We start from the raw sequence: 25,508 nt of genomic DNA, 5'->3' as shown, positions 1-25,508 counted from the left end.
ACTTTCAATTGCTATAGCATTTCAGGGCATGGAAACACTGGACAAGCTTTTCATCAACTTCCACCTGATCCAAATTCTTTTGCCAAACTTCATCTCTCATCCAGAGGGAGACAAGTTACCGACAGAGCGAGCTAGATGGAGCTGCAACACACGTGGGCCTTGGGCTCTGGCCGCCTGGCATTCGGTCCCACTCTTCAAAAATTCCTGGAATAAATTAACCGTTCGGGTTGTGATGATGCTGATCTGCTCTGCTTGGCATAAGCAGGTATTTTGATACAAGGGAGATGATGCTTTCTGATACCTGTCATCTTCTCATTTTCAAATCCACTGGCATGTTTCACAGCAAAAAAGATGAAAGAAAAGAAAAGCCTTGCACTGAATAAGACTTCTGTGTCACAAATGAAAATTCATTTTAATTAAGCCAACTTGCATACACTATAATCTGCCCATAAAACTTAATATCACCTAAAAATTCCCATCAAATGCAAATTTTCCTCAGTGATTTATTTGTGTAATTGTGGGATGGAGAGAGAGCAGACAAAGCAGTGGGAGCCGCAGACTGAAGTAAACAGTGTGTCAGAATATGCAAAACAAGGGAAGGACACAAAAAAAAAGAGAGAGAGAGAGAAGGAAGGGACAAACATTCCCTGGCTGGAAAGTTGTTGAGTGTTTAGAGCCAAAGAGTGGAAAGCTTGGAGAGGAATTTCTACACGTAACCTACTGACTCTACCCTGTTTCCACTCCCAGCATCTCTTCCATTTAGCTAGCGGATGAAATAAAAATCATTTTGGGGGTAGATGAAGGCTTAGATTTGTGCTTTAAAAGGTCATTGCCTAAAATCAGCACCACAGCGAGCAGAAGGGAGCTTAGCAGTTGGTCGGCTTCGGCGTATCCCACACTTCGAGGAGCCTGGCAGTGAGGTAATCCCCCAGGAATGTGTGTGCGGTTGGATGGCTGTGAAAAGAGAGCGGTCAGCTACCAAAGCTCTGTGCTGAATATTCACGTCACACACACACAATCATTTTTCTTGTTAAGTATTGAGAAGAATGGGAACATTATAAATGCAGTATCTTTTTTGGCTTCAAGTTTAGCTGCTTTAGAAAGATCTGCTCCCTCCCTGCTCCCCCACTCCACCAGCTGTGCTCCACCTCCATCCCTGAACCGAATCTGCACGCACAGAGCTTTAAATGACATAAAAACGGGGGAAATTAAATCTAATAGAACTTAAGCTGAAGAGTGAGACCCTTAAAAGACGACACAGCAAATTGGAATAAGCATATAGACCACTTGTCTGTATAAAAATGTCACCTTACTCTACACATAACCCCTTGCCACGTGCTTGTGTGATACCCACATCCATATCCACGTCATATTGCTCAAAGCAACTGTTTACCCCTCTTCCTGTGGAAGAGTCATTACTGCCAGAGCAGATTAAATTTGCTTTGCCAGTGCCTTGGCTGTTGAAAATATCTTTATCTGCCCGAGGCACTTAGCAGTGTGTTGCCGTGAGACAGAGACCAGGTGTCCCTGCCCGAAACTCTGGCTCGTCAGTGGAAAGTCTCCCACTCGTTTTGTTAAGTTTTGGATCAAGCCCTAGTCAAGAAAAAAATATATATATATATATAAAATACTAGAAAGTTAGTTTTCTGAGTATTTACTAATAAGATCAGATATACTCTTTTTTTCCTATTTTTTTGACTGCTTCAAGTGTCCCTGCACTGACATTTTTCTTCTTACTTCCATAGGTACTTGCTTATCCTGTGCTTTGCTCAGTGGGCTCATGCTTGTGCAGTTTCTCTGCGTGGAAGCAAGACAATGACTGCACAGAAGTCATTTTCTAATGAATGACATCTACAAAGGAAGAGAGAAGTAGACCAATCCTGCCTCTCCTTTGAAAATTACAGTTTTTCCATTTTCTCAAAGAACTGCACATACTTGTACTCACAAGAGTACATGAAGTTTCTAGGTCAGTAGGCTCCTGATTATGATTAGCTTGAATGACACGTTTAAATGCCAGTCTCTCTTCTCTCATGGGAAACAACCAGTTCAAACATAATTCTTAACCCACTCTAGTACCTTTAAACCTTTGTTTAACAAAAAGGGAGAGAGGGGCGGGCAAAAAGTTGCCAACACACTTCTAAGCTTCTACTGTCTTTCTAGGTAAGCAAAATCTATAAAGGCTTCGTGGATGTTCTCAGAGAGATGAAAACCCACTGGTAACAAACCCTCTAGATTTAAGCAGCAAAAGACTTGAACAAGGGGATAGAATGCAAATTTTCAGCAATTTTTGTTGTTGTTGTTACAAATTTTAGCTTTCAGCTTTTAAACATGTACATAGCAATGTCCTTATAGCTGTAAATAACTCCAACACAGGTCTACAACAAGGCATAGCGCTGGGAAAGGCCATGGACAGTGCCACATTTCCCCCTCAGAAGACACTAAACTCTTCATGGCTATTACCTGAGCAAGCCTGAAAACCCTCCTACATTACATTAAATAACAGTACTCCAATTTACCAGTGGGAAAAGTGAGATACCGGGCAGTTAAGAGACTTCTCAGAGTCCCTCCACAAATCTGTGCCTGTAAGGTACAATTCCTTGTCTGTTGTGGAATTTAACTCCTACACGAGATCATACCTGAACATTGTCTCCGAGCACTTCGTAACAGGATGTGAGTGGCCCACTTCCTATAAGGAGGACCACTCTTTCGCGCTGTGTTAACGAAGGTTATTAACTCACATGGACGTAAGGTTCTTGCTGGGTTTCTATCGCTACCTTCGTGACTGCAGCTAAGTCTGCTCACGGTTCTACTTTGAGAACGGCTGCCCCTACTGGATTTCCTGCCGACGGTCCATCTACTGTGCAAGACATCCAGGAAGCTGATCTTTAAAAAGCCCACATGAAATGACTTTAATAATGTCAAAACTGCCACAATTACACATGTTTGGAAGGAGACAATCAGGGGCTATGGTTAAAAAAATTACACTACTGAAAAGTTATTTTCCTTTCAAATATCTTACCAAGTTCGCTAATACCTTCTGCTGTTGGTGAAATGATCCCCCATTAACATTTCAATTTATTATTGCTGTTCTGTTAATGAGACCACAAAAAATGGAAATGAGGCCTATAAATATGCTAAGAGTTAAAGTCAGGAATCGTAACAGTGTGTGCACTTTATGAGTAATATTTCAGTACCACCAGCATTCAAAACAGCAAGGAAGTATGGTTCTGCAGCATAAGCATCTGGCTTAACAAACAACCCCCCCAAAAACAAACAAACAAAAAAACACCATAATTTCTGAAACTGTAAGCTAAAATCTCAGTAGAGCCAACTCGACCCCTGCTGCAGCAGATGGGTGAACTCTGTGCAGCTTACTTTTAAACTGCATTTGGGGAAGGACTTTCTCAGTGAAGGTCACTGGGACTGCTAAACCTGAAAGCAAATGCTGCAGGAGGAAGGATTTGTCCCTGCGTCCTGTGATAAAAAGCTCTCCCTCCATGCTAAAGTCTAGTTACTGCTGGAGGAGCCAAGCCTCTCGAGAGCATCTCAGGCCCACCAGGAAAAAGGGCAAGCTACAAACAGAGAACACCAGCCCAGGGAGCCACATTAAGATTCATTTAAGAAATATGCTTAATGCCAGGTAGCCTTCTGGATCCATCAGGCTCCCACAGTTCCTCTGGTGATCTGTTCTCCAGCTAGCAGTGGATATTCTCCATGGGTCAAGACAAATTCCTTATGCAAATGGCATTACTGCAACTTGCATTTTCAATTATTAATATTTTGCTTCTTGTCTTCCCAACTTTTTCAGAAGAGGAGGAAAGCAGCAGCTTGTTCCCCTGGGAACAAAAACACAGAACACGGTGCCTCGCTGAGCCATGAAAGGAATGGTCCCTTCAGCACAGCGATGTCATATCATGCTAGCAACATTTTTGTTTCTGCATTTTATTTCTCTCTGGTGATTAGAAATGATCGACCCTACCCCGTTCTCTGCGCATAGCTGACGGCACCAGGCTTATGCTAAAGGAAATGTGTAGTCACACTTCCACGAGCAGTATCATCTTGCAAGGAACAAACTTGTAATTATTACATTGATTTTATAATTTATTTTCCAGGAAGCTCAGATTTCACGACGGGGGTTGGCTTTGTGCTGAGGTCCCCCTCCATCAGCCAGCAGAACACCGCACTCCGCGCGGCTTTTAAGCATTAACAGAAGAAATGATCTAAATTAGCCAGTTTGCCATGGCAGTAATAGCAGGTTTGGGAAGAAAAAAAAACAAAAACAACAACAACAAAAAAGCCACAACAGACACCTTCAGATGAAATAAAATGAAAACATAAAAAGCAAACAATTTAATGAGAAGACAGACTATTTCAGTAAGTCGTTATTTGATAAGCAGACTGCCACCGTCAGCCTTTTATCATCTGTGAAAATGCACGATGGATCTTCCCTGTTTACTTACAATTTCCAACCTTCCCCTTCTGATCAACATTAGCATATTTGCTCCAGCGCCTGTAATGACACCAACTGCTAGCAACCACCCTGATTCCACCTTTCAGGGACAGTCAGCACTGACAAGCCCGGCGTGGCTCAGCGGCACATACATATGGCACGCAGACTGGGTGGATCGAGGCTGTTAAATGTTCTTCCTCTTCTGAGCTTGCCTGAAGGGAAGGAAAACGGCTCCTGCTGAGAGCGAACGTACATAAAGCTGTAACAAACATTTAATTTTAGCTGATCTGAAAGAGAATTAGTGTGTGCATTCTGCACTGCCAGTTCCTACAGCAGCTGCTCAAATGAGGTGGCTTTGGAGGGTTATTAATTCCCATATTAACGGTCAACCTCCTCGTCATTACTGAAATACAAGCTCCCGAGTGTGTTTCAGTCTTTCTTTCCCACATCTCTTTCAATTCTTCCATTATAAGCAGATAAAGTCATTATTTGTCTGAAAAGGACCTCGGTCCAACACATGCTTACTATACTTTATCTGGCTTTATGATTCAGCTACACATTTTTTCTTCTGTGTAAACAAAACAAAGCTTGTTTCAATTTAAAAAAAAAAAAAGGAATTAATTAAAAATGTACAGCAAGTTCCAGGGAAACTGCCGAAATGGCTACTGCGTGTGTGCATTGTTTGTGCTAAAGCAGTCAGCAGCCACGGGAGGGAAAGCCTCAGATACGATTTTTAAACTAGGCTCATGAACAACATTTCACTCTCCATCAGAGCAGATTTGAATGGATTATTTCTCCACTACACTTTGAGAGGGCAATGCTGCCAGATGTCATGAATCTAAATCAATTTATGCAAAACAGGAGGCATCATATCACATCATGCCTACCTGACACAGCCTCTCTTTCTGTCCCTTGGCTGGGGTTTTGGTACGAGGTTTAGGGGTACTATTGGAACAAACCCCCAAGAACTCCACAGAGATTCGATTCCCCTTGAACTGGAGCAAAGCAGAAGTTATTCCATCAAAATCGGCTCTTCAGCACTCAAGTTCGGCTCATTTATGCTGGCTAAGGATCTAGCTCTACTACCTACAGATTGAAAGATGCTAAGGAAGGACTATTTTTATATGCTTTACCAAATATAAAACATGTGATTGACACGTAGGCTGAGATTCATCTCACCCTACTTTATTCACCTGCAAGCTGGGCTAGGCTAGGCAGCGAGGCACTTGGTACGTCAGCGGGCTGAGAGCAGCACTGCCAAAGGTCGGCTCCTGTCGCCTGTGTGAACGCCCCTCAGATAAGGCCCCTCACTGGCTACACAATAAAACTGCGTTACGATAGATCGTCCAGCTCAGCAGTAAAAAAATAATCTTATAGTTATGCAAAATTCTGATCCTTGTCCTTTTTCTTCCCTAGTGTCTGTGTGGCAGTGTGAACAGACTGACTTTTGCAAGGCTATTGAACCTCAAATCCGTCTGGTTGTGATACCTGCTCCAAAGTCACGTCCAGCTGGACTGAGGGCTGCTGCAGGCACCGAATTAAATCATCCTAACTCCCTCAGCAGAGGTTCCCACACAGGTAAGAGACTTGCAGATCATCCTTTATACGAGGCCTCTCCTTTTTTTCGTCCAGGTGTTGCCAGGACGAATGCGGTGCTGATGAAGCCGGATCTCTCAGCACCAGCTCGCACCAGTTTGGTCTGACACCGAACAGCTGAGACGTACAACGAGCTCTACCAGCCCCTCGCCTTGGGATGAACTGCCCTGGCTTTGGAGCAAAGGTAGATGTTATTCACACTTCACTGCACCACCTCCAGTGAATTTTGCTGAAGATTTTGAGAGTTAATAAGCTGCCTGCTTCTCTTTCAGACTTCAACAGGCTGTATAGAGAGAGGTGTGTGGATGGAAACAGTATCTGATCTAAAGCTAGAAACAAAAGAGCTTATTTCCCCTGATCTGGGGAAGAATCCAGTAAGCCTCTTGGGCACATAGTTGAAACCACAGTAAGGACAGTAAAACCCTTCCTGGAATTGCAGGATCAGGAAGAAAGCAAGAAACGAGAGGAAAAGGAGTTGTTAAATAGAGTGTACTTGAGGAGAGCTTTAATCAAAGGCGCGATGCACGGCCGCTTGGCAGGCACTCCGGTGCTCACTAGCAGGGGATAACGGGAGCTCGGGTAGTCAGGGTGGGGAACCGCGACTTGGCTGCTCCTGTTCTTGACTCAGCTGGGGCTGCGTTTCCACCCTCGGGCACTTCTTTTCCCCGCCTGCGAAGTGGTGATAACTCCTTCCGAATAAAACGTAGCAGCTAAGAGCTGAGCCCTCTTCGTACAGGAGGCCACATCCGCAGCGTCTTCAGGCATAGCACCCCAGGGAAATCGGGGGGGTCCTGCCAGAGGGTTAGAGGGCAGAACCCAAAGCTGTGGGATGAAGCCCGTGTAAGGAGGAGATGACCATGTGCCGTGCCCTTCACCCATCTCCTGAGCGGTGCAAAGCAATTCCCAAGTTTCCTGTTACAAGGCAAAGCTCAGATATATTGCTCCTTTACAAATACCGACATTTCATCAGAGGACATCAAAAGATGTTGTGCCTTTGTTTTGCCCTTCATAACTAAAAAAGGCATCCCACAAAATAATCAAAATCCCTTCTTTTTCATTACCCACAAACATGCCGCTTCCACCAGCAGCCAGGCTCCAATCTAGTAAATGTCCTCTCCTCCCTCCCAGCTCCTCTCCCTTTTCCCACCTGGGGAATTCAGCTGCTTGCAGAAAAACTCAAAAAGCTAAAAAAAAGTATAAAAATCTTGGCTCGCATGACCCAGATATAACTGAAAAAAGTGAAACCGTATGCCTTGCCCCCAGTGGCTCTGGGACTTGGAGCCAAACCAAGGCCAGGAGAACGGAATATTGCTCTTTGTTAGCCATAAATAAATAAATAAAGGACTACTCCCTCTTACCCTTCGGGATATGATTTCTAAGGAGGGAGAAATTCCCCATGGAGTTTATTATGTGTAGATGGGAAGCATGCCTCCTAGGGAAACGCAGCGGGGGCAGCCTTCCCCTTGGTGATTTCTTCCCCGCCTTTCTGTCACTTCTTTATTCATTTTGCAAGCCTCCCTCCCCTCCGCTCTGCAATAAGTGAAGCTGCACAAAGGAACGTGCAGGTAACTCTGACTCCAGCCACTCCAAGCTACACAGCATCTCCGTTCCTATATAAACGATCAGTGTGTGGCCTGGGTTTCATTTGCAACTGTAAATGAAACAGGCCTACAACTGTGTTCATAATCCTCCTTAATTGAATTTCTGTGACAAAACCCAGACAAAATTATTGCCCTCAAGTTAACAGTTTGCGCGAAGTAGCCAAGGGTTCCTGGGAAGCTTTAAAACAAATGCAGGACAGAACTGGATACCACGAAGCAGTTATTTGGTGTCGGTACCACTTGTTTGGACGGGAGGAGGTTTAAATGAAAGAATAAGGTCATTTTAATATGAGGGACGGCCTAGGGATTCAACAAAGGCCGAAAAAGTGAGAATGAAATCAGGGTGGAAGAGCTTGGACGTAGCCCAGCAGATGCTGCTCCCACAGCAGCTCCTGGAAGGAGGTGCTGGGCTGTCTGGGTTTTTGGAAAGGGGAGCATCACTCCCAGCTCGGTGTGGCTGATCAAGAGATTCTCACAAATCCAGAGGGGCTTGAAGCAACTGTTTGGTCTGTGTGCAAGTTCACACTCCACTGGAAGGGGTATCTCCTTTAAAATCGTCCACTTAATCATTTCCTTCAGCTCGACCGTCAGTTATACGGTAAATACACACAGCATTAATAACGATGTCAGGCTGCTGGTAAAGTGCCCACGCTTATTTTTAAAATGTGAGAACCGCTGCTAAATGCAAGCGGGGATGCAAAAAGGGCACTGCCCTGAAGGCTGCTCCCACTGCTTGCGGGAGACGAGAATTAAAGCCGCTCACATTACCGAAAATGAGTGTTTGTTGTTCTTCCAGATGATACAGATGTTTTCTTGAAGGATTGGGCAAAGCTTGTGTGAGCGGAGATGCCTGTTTGCAAGAGCTAACTGTATGTGTCATACGCCACATGGACAGACACCCTTTTTTACCCCAAAGTGCCACGCTTTAGTCACTGTATGGTCTGGTAACTAAAGCAAACTAGCAAAGTTATGAGGGGCTAAAGCAGACCCTTCATGCCTCCACTTACACAGTGCCAACAGGAGCAGGGAAAACCATGTCATCCCCAGGCGCTGCCGGCCTGGTTACACCCCGCGAGCTCACAGAAGTTAATATCCTTTGCAATTTCAGCAGAAGGCAAGGCTGGGAGGCAACGGGGAGGGTGAGGTAATGGAAAGAGAAAACCTGTAACTCCTCCGTGTGCGCCCGTGTCCTGTGGTCACCCAGTGCTCCCAAGGCAGAGTTGATGCAAATGGAGGGGTACAGGAGGCTGGGGGGGCCTCATGCCAAATTCCCTCCAATTCAGTTACTTAGGACGGAGGTAAAACATCCTGAGAGGTAATTAAACGAGCAATACCGCTCAGACAAAGGCAGGCAGAGACCAGACCTCATTTCCACAGACCTCCGCGCCGTCATGGGACGGCGTGCCCCTGTCCCCACCCTCACTCACAAGGCAAAGCCAGCACGATGAGGGGCCACTGGGGGGTTTCAGGAGATGTTTCCTCTCCCAGGGATGCAGTGGGATAACACCCAGGTGCTATCGCCTTCCTCAGCACCTCTGCTGCTCCACCAGCTTCAGCGGTTGCATTAACACCTGGTTTTGAGAGATTGCTCATTAGCCCTTGGGTCCTGTGCCACTTTAAGCAACCTTTTAAGAACACCTTTTTATAGCTTGCGTGCTCTGTTTTTCCTCAGGCCACAAGTGAACTGCACCGAACGGCAGCAGGGGCAAAGTGAGACAGAAATAAACAGATGCATGTGCACACACACAGCCCCCCTCGCCACACAGGCATGGCTGGGGCCAGAGACCGACGTCTTCAGGAAAAGGCACGAGGGGATAAGTTCAGCCCAGTGCTTTGCCACCAGTGGCAAAGGGAAGAAAGGGGAACATTTAAAAGGGTGATGAAATGTTTCAAGAAAAAGCAATATATTTTTATGCACTTGTAAAATCCACGGGCAATGACTTTTCTGGTTAATTGGTTTCATCTTATTAAACTAAAACCTATTTGTAAAATCCAGACATATTCAAGCAGAAGTCCAATTCCTGCACCAAAAACCAATACAGCATTTCGAAGAAGAAAATTAAGCAATGCAAACCAGTTTCCATTAGTTTGAAAGCACGGCACTTACTGCGCAGAAGAGAAATGGAACGGAGCGCTTGACTTTTCTAAAATGCACTTTGGAAAAATCACGTTGCTCATTTACCCCAAAACTGCAGCCTCCTTTTTCCCCACCCCTGTGAAAACCGATCACTGTTTTGGCCCAATTACGCAGTGATTTATAAATCAGCCTCCTGCTATCTCTCCCTGCACTTGTCACGTTCAATTTCTTCCCCCTTATTAGACCACTCTCCTTCTCATTAAATAGTCCCTCTGTCTAACTTGCCAAAGAACTGCCAATGGGCCCCTCGTTTTACAGAAGAATAGACCCAGCTTTACCAACGGGAAAGGGCCTCTAATGTGCCATGGACACAGCACAGTGAGGCATGGTAATTTGCCTGTGGTAATGATGCTACTTCACAATGATCGGGAAAACAAAAATCTTTAATAGCTAAATGACACCCCATCCTTCTGCACCCTGTTGAATTCAAAAAACAGGGGAAGCAAAACTCAATGTCCTTTAAGAGATGAGCTAAAAGCGCCTAATCATCCTTTTTTTTTTCCAAATGCCTCATCTGTGTGGAATCACTGCAATGGGTGGTTTGGTGCTGGGAACAAGACAGAAATAAAACAAGCCAAGGATTTCAAAATGTTTTAGCGCTTTAAAAGCAAGGGATATTTGGGGAAAAATATTAAAGACTATATATGTAAACAATTTTGAATATACTATGCACATGCATGATTCCCACCCCTCAAATATTCTGCTCTGCAGAAAAGATTTGTGCAAAATACCACTGAAAGTTGTATTACTTATTTTCTCTTTTTTTTTTTTTCAGGTGAAAAGGAAGTCCGTGTTGTGGCAAGGACAGAGGGGCAGTCTGCGTGTGCCATGGCTCATTTCTGAGGATGCTCCAATTCAGCAAAGCACTGAGCTCTTGAGTGCCAAATCAATCCTGAGAAAAGCTTTCATCCTCAGTCCTCATCAGAAGCTTTTCACTTCTTACAGTTGGGTTCCCTAGGCTGCCTGGGTCGGCAAAACACTGATTGCTTTGGCCAGCCAAAGTCTGGTTGCTCCAAAAAGTCAGTCTTCAAATACAGCACATTAAGCCACTCAGTGGGAGAAATTCTGCTCTCATATTTGGCCAAACACAGCAGGCAGAGCTGCACTGACTTTGATGACATTATTTGGTGGGCACCAGAAGGAAGGAGGAATCATAAGCAATCATATGGTGCATGTTTGGTAATCTTTTGGCACCGCTGAAAGGTTGGGGAATAGACTTAAACATAGGCTTATGAAAAAGGATAGACCAATATAATTTACAATATTGCTCGTATTAGTCAACATCAGGTTTCTTTGATAGTTTCCAAGGGCAGAGAGTGTAATTTGTCAGAAGTTGGCCAGTTGCAGTTTTATAAATTTTGTAGCTGCCTGATTGGCACACTTCACCCTCTTCTTGTCCAAAACTTTTCCTTCTGCTACAGCTGCAGAGAACAGGAGCAGGACTTGAATTCAGCAGGCTGCAACAAGGCTGAGTTGCTGAGAAATGAGAACCAAGCCCCTTCATTGCCACACTTGCCCAGGAATTCTTCAATTCATGATGTTCAACTCTTAACAAACCCTGAGACAAATCTCTTACTGCAATTAAGCAATAGCTTCTGCTTTAGAGCGTCTGGTGGTCTTTTTAAAGATTACTCACTGTAGACTTCATCAGTTGATTGCCTTATTGTCTTATGAAATTAAGTGCCTACCACAGGAAAAGTTTGGCAACCCGTGTTGAAAATAAGCACCCGAAGACTCTCTAAATACCTGTTTATTCAATCTAGAGTAGCACTCGAGGGAAGTACTAAAATCTTTGAGAGAAATGCCACACATCATGTTAAAAATTCCCCCAAATGTTGTATTCTTAAGCCTTTCTTTACTCATGTGTCTGCTTCAAATAAAAAATGTTCTAAAATCCCCTAAGATGCATGTTTCAATGGCTGACTCAACATTTCCTTTGCAGTAAACATGGCTACAGTGCTGGCAATGAAACTTTGGGAGGGACGTAAACAAATCAGCATTTTATGTCCCTTAAGGACCAAATGATTTAGTGTAATTTTAAACCTTAACATGTTCCGGATGAATAATTTTGATACGTTTCATCTTCAGCTCTGCAGACTTTGCCAAGCAGAGACCATAATACTTAGCAGCTATTTATCAGCAAAACCATGGGCGACTTTTCAGAGGCCTGATATTAGAGACCCGTCCAGGCAATCTCCCTCTGAAACTTGGCTCCTCAAGGAGCCAAGGACAGGTTCCCAGCAGTGACCCAGCACAGGTGCTTTCCCAGGCCTCATGCAAAGCTTCTTGACAGTGTGAAAAGGGCACATCCAGAGGCTGAGCAAAATAAACCTTCCTGTTTGGGAGAAAATTCAGGTCTGCAGCAGAACTGGCAGAGACACTCTTCTGGACACTGCACTTCTTAAATGGGCCTCGTCGTGAAACCAAGAGAGCTCTCATTGCTGGTAATGAACATCCATCCCCTCATCCTGACAGTACCACCCGCTCCTTTGGGGTAGCAGAAGCAGTGGAAGCAAAGACAGAGGGAGGAGACAGAGCAGGTACACAGAGCCACAGCCACCTTTTATTGTGGCCAGGTAGATCCCTGTGCTTCAAACCTCTGCGCCATTCAGTGAGTACATCAAGAGTGGCTTGTTGCCACAGCTATGCCCTCCTCTGCCCAAGCAACCACAATGACACAAAGGGATGTGAACAGAAAGGCTGGAGGATCTGGCACAGCACAGAGTTTCATTTCCTGGTGTATCCCTTGATATCAAGAAGCTCCTCGTGCAAACACTAATGCTCATGCAGAGAGCTGCTAACACCATTCAGCCCGGTGGAGTTGGTTCAAGGTACTTGCCTTAGCAGTGTAAGTTACATCTACGATTTTCCCTCTAGGTTTTGCAAGATGAGTGCATAGGTACAATCATTACACTCATTAGTTCTAAAATAGTGGTATTTGTTTTGCTTGCTGCTTGCCAGGCAGATATAGCCACCAGGGTGTGAAGCTATTAAGTGCAAACCACAGTTCCTATCACTTTGTTTTGTTCTTCACTCTCCTTTTACTGAGCATTTTCCTTGAGCTCTTTCTCTTTTGATCTACTTGAGAAAAACGGCCTCCTTTATTGATTAAATTACAAATTCCAGTGGCTGGTGATTGAGTTATATGATAACACCTGCCGAAAACCATCAACTACAATTGAAATAAAAGGAAAAATTAGCACTCTCTTTATTACAAATGGTTTGGATGTTGAGTAGCTGACTGAATTAAATGAAGATTGAGCAGATCTGAGAGAACTGATTAGGAAAAACAATGCAGGATTCAGGAAAGCGCTACCAAAATTCACAGCTCACTAATTCACCCAAGGACAATATGGGAACAGTTGAGGAAGAGACAGAAATTGCATCTTTTTCACACATCCAGGAATTCAATCCAGGAATTGCACAAAAGCTTCCCCCTGTGATAAGACTCCTCAGACACCCAACTCTGACACCAGGTGACTGATGGCCAACAAATACATGATCAGGGCAGCAGCCTCTATTTCATTCATTCAGCTTCTAATAGGCCTTTTTAATTAGTGCTATCACAAGCAAAATAAGGTTCTTGGCCTTTGTTCTGTGCCTGGGAACCAACTCCATGCCAGCTTTTGGTAACGTATCATTGCATTTTATTCACTGCTCATCTACTCTAATATGGTATTTTTATTTTTGTCTACTTGTGGCATTTCCAGCAATACAGACAGATGTCTTGGGCTTTCCTCCTGCAAATTAAATAACCGTTACAGGAATTCTTGAACAAGACAACATTAAGCTCATAAAGCAAAGTGTCTAAAATGGCACTGTCCATTTTAGAACCATGTCCTCTTCCAGCCACTTCCTTGCAAGCTCATTGCAAGGTAGAGTCTAGCAAAGTTTATCAAAGATCTAGATACAGTGTAAACACAGCTGTTAAAGAAGGGTTGCAAACATCATATTATATACTTACAGCCTCTGCATTACTGAAGTATCATATTCGAAGTCACGCACCAGGGAAAATCCTTAGTAACCTGTGGAAACATCAGAAAACAAGTCTTCAATGGATATTTCTAATTATGTCTTCTGATCGGGAAGAGAATTTAATTTCAAATTTTGACATTATTTTAGAAACAAAATGTAACAAACATATTATTTAAATTTAACCACAGAGCAACGTAAAAATTTTCCTTAATGCTCATCTGAAGTTTGTTTCAAAACTTGCTTCAGCTGCAATCCTCTTTCTTCATGTTTGCTTTCTGCAAAAATCTGAACCTACAGATTTGCTAGCAGCAAATGTTTGTAAAAACAATTAATATTTCAATACACTCAATCTAACTTACAAACTGTGCAGCCCTGCCTGCACACTACTGACCACTTCATCCTCCCGGGAGAGCCAAGGAATCCTCTTGTCCCAGTTTCCAAGGGGAAAATGCACCAGTGAGAAATGCAGGCTGTGAGCACACACCTTCTTCCCCACTGCAGCGTTCTGCGTGGGGAGATTACTGTCTCCACCACTCATCTCCTCGCCTTATCACTCACCCCTGCCTGAGCTTATTGAATGCTTCGTTCTGTCAGCAGAACTACTCACCAATGTAGTCAGAGATCCAGATTAGTAAAGACCTATTTAAACCATTCAAGTCAATCCATGAGCTGCAGCCAGATGAAGAGGTGTGAATGCTGCCTACACGTTTTGCCCCAGGTCCCACAGCAAGCCTGGCAGGGCAGACAGCGAGCATGCTAGCTGTGAGCAATATCCCTGCTCTTTGAAACATTGAGGGTGCTGATCCCACAGCAAAGCACAAAATGAACAAATCTGCTCAAGAAACTCACATCTCAGAGGTTATCTTCATTATTTCCACCCATCTGTCTGGTCCAAAACCCTCAATTCCATCTTAACCCAAGGAAAGTAAAGAGGCAAAAATTATATCAAAGTATGCTAAAGTCTAGATTGTTCTCTAATAAGAGATCTTTTAGCTCAGCATTATGGCAGCGCCCCAAAGCTTACCCTGTGCCTGAACTCTTGGTGCTAAGCTCTGTGCAGCCCTTGGACGCAGCTGTCCCTGCTCCCTGGAACTTCCAGGCAAGAGATCAAGGAGCTGAACATGTAGGCAGGGAAAAGACAGAGACAGCAAAAATCAGAGGACGTTTCTGCACAATGGCTTGTGAGCACAGATCCCACTCAGCCAGTAAGAAATGATTCACTGTGAATAGACTCTGACCCTGCTACCTATTATGCTCGACAGCCGATCTCACTGAAATCATTTATCTAGTTATTTACATGGCTTCCATCACAGCAACGTCTGAGCATTCACAAACCAGATGGGTTTATCCTCAGTGTGCTCCTGAGAAGGAGCACATGCTATTAGCTCTACATCACAGACAAGGAGTGGAGGCTCTAAAAAGACAAAATGGTTTTTCCAGGGAAACTAAAATCTGATGTGCCAAAACCTTGTATCATACCACAGGACTCCTGGGGCTAAGGTGTCACGCTCAGGGACAGGCCACAGGCAGACCTGTCACCACCCTGGTAAATCGCACTTGAACAATGGTTTCCACGTAGTGTGACTCTTGCAAAAAGGAAGAAAAAGAAAAGGAAAAATCAGAATTGTAGCAACATCTGAAAAGTGCAGTAACAGAGGAACCAGTCACCCAGTTCACCAAGAGGACTGCAGCAATTGTTTTCTACAAGAAGTCTCATTCATCACATTTTTCTAGTCCAGAAAATGCTCCCACAGTCCCTTCTTGAAACATTTTAAGACTGTGACACATGTATGCACCCTTATCTATTTCCTTCCCTCTCCTGTTGGTCTTTCCCTGTGGAAGCAATCACAGGAAAGGGCTGAAGATGGGAAAGTTTCCACAGCTTCTGCCAGGGATGAATCCTGAAGGTGGGAAACCCATGGGAATGCCAGGGATGACAGATCACCTCACGAAAGGACTCAGCCCTCATTACCAGTTTTCTCTTACTCTAAAATGACAACAGTGGAGATGCTTTTTCTGGTGATACCCCAGGTGGCAGATCAGAGCCCAAAATACCAGGCTGTAAGAAAATAAGATGCATCTGTGAACTCAAACCCACAGGACTGGCAGTTTCTTCTAAAACATAAGCCACTGGACAGCAGAAACTCTTGGGTTTTATCACCAGCAGGATTTTTGGGCTGCAAACTGCCAAATTCTAAACATAACAGCTCCCTTCTGGCCAGAGAATAGAGGATTCCCTAAACTCACCTTTGATCTGCAAGAAACTGAGCATTCTCCTGAAATTACTTGTCAGATGTTTGAATTCCCTCTCAGGTTACAGCATGAAGCCATTCCTATCTCTCCATTAAAGCAGCCGATAGACGGGATTGTCTTAATCTTTCGGGACTCTGGAAGTTCATTTCACATTAATTTTAACAGGAACAGGGTGCTCACAGCTCCTGCTCGGGTTAAAAGAACCAGACCTGTCGACTGTGTTCAGCCAAGCCTGGAAGCCCCTCCATAGTGCTGTCATCAAGTGAGAAGTAGGATAAGATAAATAGCAGGAGACAAGACCAAACTTCCCTCTCCGAATCCACGCTGTGTCAGCCAAAAGCAGGGCATCCCCACATTGAAGGAGCAAACTGCCCAGCTGAGGAGCCTGGGTTGCTGTATCCAGACCGAAGAAGCCCCATCCGAGCCGGGCCTCAGCCTCACCTCAGGGCCGCGGCCGCCATTTGGTCCCCAGGCCATACCAGCACACTGCCTTCCCCTGGCCCTGCAGGAGATGGGCCCAACACCGCTCACAGCCATCCCCGAAAACCTTCACGCACTGTGGCAGTGGAGGTGGAGCTGTGCCAGAGCCACCACAGGAGCTGAATCTCTTCCCTCTCGTAACATGTTTTATCCGTGCTCCAGTTTAAGGCGGGGAGGTGTTGTTGCCCTTTTGCAGACCGACAAAACCCAGCACGGCAGATGGATTAAACACCTCGCCCAAGGTCCCTCGGGACACGCACATCTGCACCGCGAACCGATCCCAAACTGCCTCTAACCCAGACTACTGCCCTTCCCTCCAGCCCAGCCTAATTCTCCAAATTTCATGATTCAAAGCTCTATTTAAAGCCCCTGCAGCTATGGGCGTGTGCAGGAAATTAAGGCTGAGCCAAAAAAAAAAAATTTGAACTTAACAGCTCTGGTTGGGATTTTCCTTACCGTCTTGGTAATGATGAAATATGGAGCTGTGGGGGTTTAACCTGAAATGGAAAAAAAGCTGTTGGATCTCATTTGGGCAATGATGTAAACCACCAACAAGATACAGCAGCAACACTGATGTCTTCTCCTTCCCAGTGAACCTGTCTCCTAATGGCCCAGTGGTGGCCACCCAGCCTAGCACTGCTTCCCCTGCTTGCCGCTGGCTTACCAGCAAGGGCTGCTATGAAGGAGGAAGAAAATGATCCAGAAGAACAGCGATCTAACATCTCCTGCAGTCTCCCAGCGTAAGGGAATTGGCCAGGCACAGTTACCCATGGAAATGGAGGGCAGCCTGGATAACCAACAAGGCTCCGAGACACGCAGCCTCGGTGTGCTATTCAAATCTTGCTAAGCTTTTTACGTGAGCTTTATTATTGTGGCTGATATTGCTTGCCCTAGATCTGGTGAGCAAAATGGGGTTGTTCTCTGTAATCCTTCAGAGGCTGCTTATAAATCAGGGAACACTTCACCTCTGGACACATGGCACCAACAGCTAATAATGTAAATGGTCCAATGTTTTAACGTTAATAGGCAGTTGCTTAGCTTAAGGTAGATAAAAATTAGGTCAGGAACTCTGGTCCTGAGCCCTAAGTTAGAAGAGCCTCAGTCTGGATGTATCTGGATCACCCTGGCCTTTACAGCACAGTGCGCACAGTCCACATGTAACGGCACCCCGTAGGATGGAGTTGCAGAGGTGGCAGTGGGCCATGCCATCCCTGCCCTTATTCAGCTGCAGAGCTGCAGGAGGAGCTGTTCTCTTGTAGAGCTGCACGTGCAGCTTTTGTCCCCAAAACCCCAGTGGTTCGCCACCAAGCATTAAGCATCCACCCTGCGGCACAGCAGGGCGGGAATGGAGAAGAAAATGGGAGCAGCGAGCAGCACCGTGCCTTATCCCCATCCTGCCACGCCGTGGCCAGCAGCACACACGAGGAGAGAGGATGTTGCTCATTCCAGTGGGATGCCAGGGTCTGGCTCTCCTACCCAATGTAACCGGGAAGGGTCGGGAGGATGATCCTCCTCCCTCTGGTGCTGCCCTGCCTCCCCTCAGGCACCTCCACCTCCCGGACCGCACTGAAGTCACCATGCCTTTTAGGAAACGGCAACAGCAGTAACCTGATTGCTGTGAAACTAATCTTGAAGGCATCAACTCCTAAACACACACAGGAAATAAAATCTGCTTCCATATGAGCCTTTCCACGTTTCTCAGGCATCCAAAGGATGTCCTTTATAAATCATGAGATAAGAGCAGACTTGTTTTTCAGACTGCATATCTGCATGGTTCCTTAGATACCACCAAAAGCCTAAAGGCAGGCCTTGGCATCTCATCCCTTCTTATAAGCTCTTTCAGAAAGTTAGAGCTGACTTTGACACTAACATGATGAGAAATGGGGAGTATCTGTGCCATTCTGGGGACTATGCCAAACCCTCTACTAGCAACCCCCACCTTGCTAAAAAACAAAACAAAGCAAAAAAAAAAAAACCAACCCTCCTGTTTGCTACTGATTAGGCAGCCGAATTAAAACTGATGAAGTGATTGGACAGGATCCAAAGCTGTTTATCTGCACATAAATCACAGACATGCTTTACTCAGCCAGTATGGATTTACTGAGCTAGGGGAAAGACCTCTTATTCTGAATGCTGATTATTACAGCAATTAAAATATCAATGAAACAAATGTTCGGGGAGAAGGCTGTTAGGGGCTCCTGGAGAAATAATTCCATTAAATATGAATTCAAAAAAGTTCCCAATTAAAAATAAATATATAAAAAGAAACAAACAAACAAGAGGAAGTTTTAGCGGAGAGGTTGCTTCTTCTAGTTAAGTATATGACGCTAGAAGAATCAAATTCTAAAGGAGGAAAGATGCACATTAACTAGCTGGACATGCCAAAGGAGATTAAAAAGGAAGGCTGATACATATTTTATGATCACAAGGGAATAAAAAAAATTTAAGAGATGCACTGTCAAACCAGACACAGTGTTAATAGCTAAAGTATATGGCAGTAAGAACTGCTGTTCCCATAGCTATTAATGTAAACTGAAAATTGGGAGCAGGCTGCAGCAAAAGAAAATAAATCACACTTTTTTTTTTTCCAGTTTGAAAATATGTGTCAAATAAATCCCACCCCCAGCATTCACTCTCTGCATCCCAACCCCGCAACAGCAAGACAAGGGCTGTCATTTCAGCAAGCCACAACTTCCAGGCAAGTGAGACAAGTGACAATTTCTTACTATTAATCATGGCTATTTTATTTACACATTTTTCCTACTTATCAGAATCATTTGCCTGGAGATTATCCCCCCTTCCCCTTGGAGTCCTGAGAAACTATTTAACATGGGAAGCGGCTAAGGGGGGCAAAGAGGGGAGAGTGTCATGTAGCCAAGTTACACATCCCAGCTGGAATTTGGGATGATGTCTTGCAGTTCTGACTCCTCCAGCCAAGTTTCATACAGGAAGCACGACTGCGCCAAGGGCGCAGTGAAATACACTGGAGCCAATAAATAGCACTTGACTCCATTAACACGCTTATGCCGTGGATCCCATCACGAAACCCTTAGTCACCTTGCAACGTTTGCTCGTGAGGTAGCCAACGACTTGCACAAGGAAAAGGTTCAGCAGCCAAGAGGATCCTGTGACAAAGCCTTACGGAGGCAGAGCGAGCACGGGGGACGTGTGAAGGCAGAGCCCTTCCAGGAGAGGCAATTGCTGCTCAGTTTTAAGTCTCATATGGAGGCACCGGCCAAGGAAGGTCATGGTGTCACCAGTGAGGTAAAGGGCAAACGGCTGTGAGGAGCACCACCAGCCCCAGGCAGAAATCCCCTCTTGGCACACTGCTGGCAAGCTCGTGATGGGTGAGGGGGTAGCAGAGTGGGACAGGCATCCCTGTTTGTTCATGCAGTTTTCACCCATATACAACAATCTGTTCCAGCTGTGCTGCAGAAGAGGAATTTGTCACCAAGCATCTGTCAAAGAGGATCTTTCCATGACCCTGGTTCTGTCTTCAGCAGTGTATTATCTATCTTTTTTTTCCCCAGTTACCCACCACAAACATGCAGTGCAGATCCTCTCCTGCTCAGCACACCTCGTGCCCCAGCTACCCCCAGCCTCACTGTAACAAGAAAGCAGCTTCATGTTTGATTAAATCCTCTTACATGATTAGGAAAAAGTTTCTAAAATTCTTACTTTAAAATTTTGTAATCTGTGCGTTACAACTCTGATGGTTACTTTAATAAGCTATTAGTAGCAAAAATAGTTTCAGCCAGCACAGAAATACCTCTGTTTTTGTGCTGAAGTTAGAGATAACTTTTGAGGAAAGTAGTTGACAAATTTGACAAATTTTCAACTACTTTGGAACCACCAAGATGAAAGGCTTTATATAAATGTTGTATGTTTTTTATGTATATATATAAAACACTTTTACTGGACTGTTGATAATAGCCTGAGCTACAAAGGAACTCTTTCCCCCAGCTGAGAAAAGGCAAGCTGCTAGACAAATCAGCTCAATCTCTGCCTTTCAAACAATATAAAGCAGTATAACTTTCAGGAGCAACACCTCATCTGATTTTTTTCCAGACTGCCTATCAGGAATCAAGCAGTAAGTAAACATTTGAAAAGTGTTCCTTTGAGAGCAGAGGTTTAGATTTGAGTCACAGGATCCATTGAAAAGAAAAATTGCTTCTGTGCATTGGGACAGTGCCTTCCCTTCTGAAAACTTTATAAAAAGAATAAATGGAGATAATCTTTTTACAGGGTATAGCCCATATGGAAATTCATTATTGCTTCCCTTTTAAAAAAAGGCAAGATAGTTCAGAAAGCAAGAATGGGGTCACTATTTAAAAAAAAAAAAAAAAGTGTGCAGATTTCTTAATGACTTTATCCAGTAAAAGTATGCTTAAAAAGTTTTATCATGGTCTAAAATTAAGCTCCTGTTGATGAGAATGTGAGATAAACAAAAGAGGGAAAGACACAGTAAATGACTAAGAGTATTTAATGTAGAAGTGGGGGTATACATACCCAGAGATTATCAATTAAATATGTTAAGGATCCATTCTTCCCCTAGTACAAAATGCTCACTAGAGCAACCTCAGCGCTGCCACTCCCTGAAGACTGCATTGGTGCCTGTCAGCCCAGCTCAATCACTGCTATGGAGGCACAGCTCAAAGGAATCGTTGTTCCTGCTTTTCCAAAGCAGAATTGAACCTCCAGAGGTTCAATCACCTGAGTGATTGGGAAGGTTTTACAGCAAGTTAGTGGCACAGCTGGGGGAAAGAGAGGAACCCCGACTTATGGGCCAGTCTCGCCCCCAGATGCTAACTGCCTTGTTTGCCATTTTTCTACTGAGGACATCCTGGAGCCAGGCACTTCTCACTCCTGCCTATTGCACATGCAGCCAGCAGTATTTATTTAAGGCCGTCACCAAGAGCATGCATGTGTACATAGGAGGTCACAGAGGCAGGCTGGGGATATGGGCTAAAGACAACATTTAGGTCAACATTCTGCTTTCAACAGGTGTGCGTCTACATACACTCTTTCCTTTGCTGGATTTACACTGGAGGTGAAAATTTTATCGTAAAGGCCTACACTAAACCTACAGCTGCCTGGAAGTTACTTTCTGTTGTAGCTGCCACTCGCCTGCATTTGGTTTGATTACCTCGGGTAAGCGTGGCGGGCACCTGAGGACAGAGCATAATCTCACACCGTATGCGTGCTGTGATACTGAGACAAAGCAACCGAAGTCGTGGAGCCAGACAGAGCGCCCTGGGTGGTCACACCAAGCAGCACACTTCTCTTTAACACTGATTAATTTGGGTGATTGGATGAGTCAAAGACTCAGAGGGAGCTTTAGTTCATTACTTCTTTTGTCTTTAGCTATTCCAAGAGAAATTTGAAGGGATGGAAGATCTTTTTAGCATATAGTCAAGACTCTCATTAGCGATGAAAATATGAATATGAAAAGAGTTCAAGGGGAGACAGGAGACAGCTGCAAACATCTCTGGTCAAAGAAAATGCCTATTGCTTCTCCAAAGAGTACAGCTGCTGAGCACCATTCAGAACAATGAGGACCAGAGAAGCGAAACCCGCTGAGGAAACGTTCGCTCGTTGCGCTGTTTCTAAACCAGCCCCTGGACGCTGTAAGTGGATCTGCCCACAGCACTTCTGACATGACTCTCTTCTGTCAGCAAAAGTTGGTGTGTCACCATTGGCACGTCTACTCTTTTGGTTTTACCAGGTCTTTTTAAAAAGAGGTGTGAGGTAACTGAGCTTGTCCCGTTTGTCTCTGAGCAACCCATGCGGCTCGCACTGCAGCATGCCAGGGAGACAGGTAACGGGGCTTGCGCTGTCCCAGCACCAGCAGCTCCAAGCCAACAACCCCAGGCTTGCAGCAGCCATGCCACAAAGCTAAGCGCTGGAAGCCCAAGCAGATTTTAAGATCAAATTCACAGGGCTTCTAGGATCCCCAATATGCAATCAAGCAGCTCTAAATTAAGACAGCATTCCTCTGCCTCTGGATTGCTCACGGTACAGGAGGAGCAAGCCCTGAGCATACAGAGCACCCAACTGTTCCTTTTTCTCTAGGGACAGTGCAACTTAGTCCCTCTCGCTGCGTATCTTCTTGCAGCAGCAGGAATGGGCCCCATGGTCCTGACTTCCCTTGTCAGATGGCTAAACCTACACTTAGCATATCAACTGTGTATCTGGGATTTCTGGGGATTACTGAACACCCTTCTGTAGGCAGTTCTCTGCAAATGGAACCATCAGATCAACTCCTGTGGCTCCTTCATGCCTCCTCTTTTTCAGAGGACTCCCAAGCTGCTGTTTCCCCTGGAACAACTTTATGTGGACTTATATGCCTTTGCCAGACAGTCCAAAGGGAAATGAATCACCAAGATGGGACCAAATTGGTTATTCTGGCAAATTCCATGTTGGATCCATCATTCTACAAAAACAGAGAGAACCATTTTATTCTTCTGTTAAAATCAAAAATCCATTTTCCGTAAGGAAATTTAAAATTTTTGCTTTGTTGTGTTCCAGACAGAAGCTCCAACTTTTCCAAAGTGGACACTTTTCCTAGTTTCCGACAGCACAAACTGGGCACAAATGGTAAATAGTACGTTCTTGTAATGCTACAGCGGAAAAGCAATATTGCAAAGCTAACCCTTTGCAATGCTATTTACTTCTCTGGGATACATTCTAGGAGCAAACTAATCAGGTTCCATTCATCGCTTCCCTGCCCATAGTGCAATCACATGTACCTGTACCAAGTGACTGCAAAATGAAGGTATCTGTTTAACAACAAATTCTGGCTAAACACACCAACAGCATTATTCTGCATTTGAACTGGTATAACTAGGGGCTGAATTTGACCTACCTTGCTAATGTACTACTTTCCTACCGCTAAACAGCATCTGCAACAGCTGCATCATCTCCCTGCACTGCAGCAGACATATATACATGTTTTGTATCCAAATGATTGCAGAAATCTATCTACTTTACAGGCTGGAATACAAGATCCCTGCTCCCAACAGTCAGGGGAGAAAGTCCCAATGAGTCCAATGATGACAGTGTTAAGAGAGCCCTGAGCCATTTGGAAAACCCAATATGTAACGTTTGTGATTCTTTGCCTTCTTTGCTGCATGACACATCCTGTCCTCACTGGAGCAGGAGAAACAGAATGATCAGAGCCCAAAACTCCTCACAGTGAGCAACCTGAAAACATCATGTTTCAGCACACGAGACATGTATCATTCCATCACTAACTCACCAGCCCAGAGGCCAAGTCCCAGACAAATGTTCCGGCAGCAATCCAAGCTCAGAGTCCCAGAAGGTAAGCCCTTCAAGAATTAGTGATGTAAACGCTCCCTCTCAGAGGCAGTCCCACTGCAGTCTTCTCTGAACCCCTTGGACTCTGCAAGCTTCCTTCTCTGGCATGCCTCTTTGGCCTTCTTCCTTCTACTTTTCTCATAAACTCGTTTGTGGATGATTTATCTAAAAAATAAAAATAAAAAAAATCCTTCATTAATATTGAAGTGTGCCTGAATTTGGCCAATACACTGATGTTGTTATAAAGTCCCCTTTGAGGAAGGCTCTCTCTGCTTCTGTCAGGCCCTTCCTCTCTCCTGAGTTATGGGACCTTGGGAAAATAGCCCGTGGCCCTCATGGTCAGCATCTCCTCCCCTTCTCCCTTCTTCCTCCCCCCAACATTTTTTGAAACAACTTTAATGATCCCATGCCTGGTCTGAGCATCCAGTCTGATATAGTCATCATCTCCGAAGGCCTTATTTTTCATCAATCACTGCCTAGAGCACAGAATCCCTGTTCAGTATAAACGTGACTCAGTTTAGTTTTTCCAAAGAATGTTTACTTTCTGGTAGAGACTAATAAGTAAATATTATTTGGTAGGCTAGAATTTCATGAACCCCAACTAAAACGAGGCTCCAGATCACTTAGACACAGCATAAACATATGGTAAAAAGTTTGTAATCATCCCCAGGACTACAGAGGCATCCTGCAAGGCAGCCAGGAAAGGAAGGGAAGTCAATTTGCTGAGTCCCAGTGTAGAGCCTTAAACATAAAGCCATCTTTCCTCTATATCTCTGCTCTCGGAAAACACAATTTTCTGAGTTTCTGCCTAGCTAGCAAATATCTAAAGCTAGCAGCTATCCATCTCCAGTACCAAGCCAGTTACAATTTTAATTGCAATTGATTTCTAAGTCTTCTCTTCTCATAGTCATTTTTCATGAAAATATAATTCCCATATTTGCATAGACTCCACTGTAACCAAGCTACGCTGTTCTCTCTGCACTTTTGGCACCGCATTTAAAAATCAAAGTGCCAAATTCCTCTGCGAACTACTCAGATGCAGCACTTATGTATGCCCATCAAGTGCACCAAGAGAGAAGCCAAACTTTGACCCTAAATAAGATGATAGATGAAAACTGTGTTTCTTTGGCTGGAGGAAAAGAGAGATTACTTTTAAAGCCTTCCCTTAATTCTTCGTGGCTGTATTACAAAACAAGCAATTGTAAATCTCCTCAAATTGTTCTAAACAGTACAAGTAAACTTAACAAAATGAGATTCAAATGCCAGCATTATGTTTTCTGAACAGAAACATCAGGCACAGTTACAATACCACTTTAGGTCAGTCCAGTCTAGTAGTAATTATAAGTGTTAAGAATATACAAAGTGAAGACCAGATTCAGAGCAGTACCCAGCCCTTTTCAGCCTACAAAGAATATAAAGTCCAAAGAAAACCCAAGAAAGAGTGAATGAAACTTCAGGGAAGCAACGAATTTCCCCAGCCTGCCCTATATGCAGTGCTAATGACTGCTCTGTGAAGTGAGCTGCAGAGGAATGGCGTAAAGGATGGAGAATCTGCCAGACACTGACAAGCTGAGATAAAATGAAGAGAAGCAGTTATAAAGAAAGACTTATTTTCCCTTGGTGATGAACTGCTCTGCTCAACTACAGACCCAGAACAGAGACAGGAATTAGTCTATGGTATCTAACCAAAAAAAGGCGA

The 25,508-nt window shown here is 44.4% G+C and overlaps 1 protein-coding gene across 6 annotated transcripts in view; it reads right to left on the bottom strand.

The window, feature by feature from the left end:
- SEMA5B (semaphorin 5B) overlaps nucleotides 1-25,508 on the bottom strand; it is a 274,579-nt gene that overhangs the window by 174,669 nt on the left and 74,402 nt on the right. For 4 of the 6 annotated variants that reach the window (XR_004777167.2, XM_035536719.2, XM_035536716.2 and 1 more), the window contains exons 2-3: nucleotides 23,751-23,974; nucleotides 13,749-13,809 (exon numbers count right to left, since the gene is read on the bottom strand). The gene's annotated coding sequence lies outside the window, so the exon portion shown is untranslated. The remainder of the gene's footprint in view (nucleotides 1-13,748; nucleotides 13,810-23,750; nucleotides 23,975-25,508) is intronic. The other 2 variants (XM_035536718.2, XM_050711568.1) reach the window with 1 other exon arrangement.

The sequence above is a fragment of the Cygnus atratus genome, chromosome 6 (genome assembly GCF_013377495.2).
Source record: "Cygnus atratus isolate AKBS03 ecotype Queensland, Australia chromosome 6, CAtr_DNAZoo_HiC_assembly, whole genome shotgun sequence".
NCBI classification, from domain to species: domain Eukaryota; kingdom Metazoa; phylum Chordata; class Aves; order Anseriformes; family Anatidae; genus Cygnus; species Cygnus atratus.
Note: the sequence above shows the minus strand (reverse complement) of the source record. Positions and strands in the feature narration are given on the sequence as shown.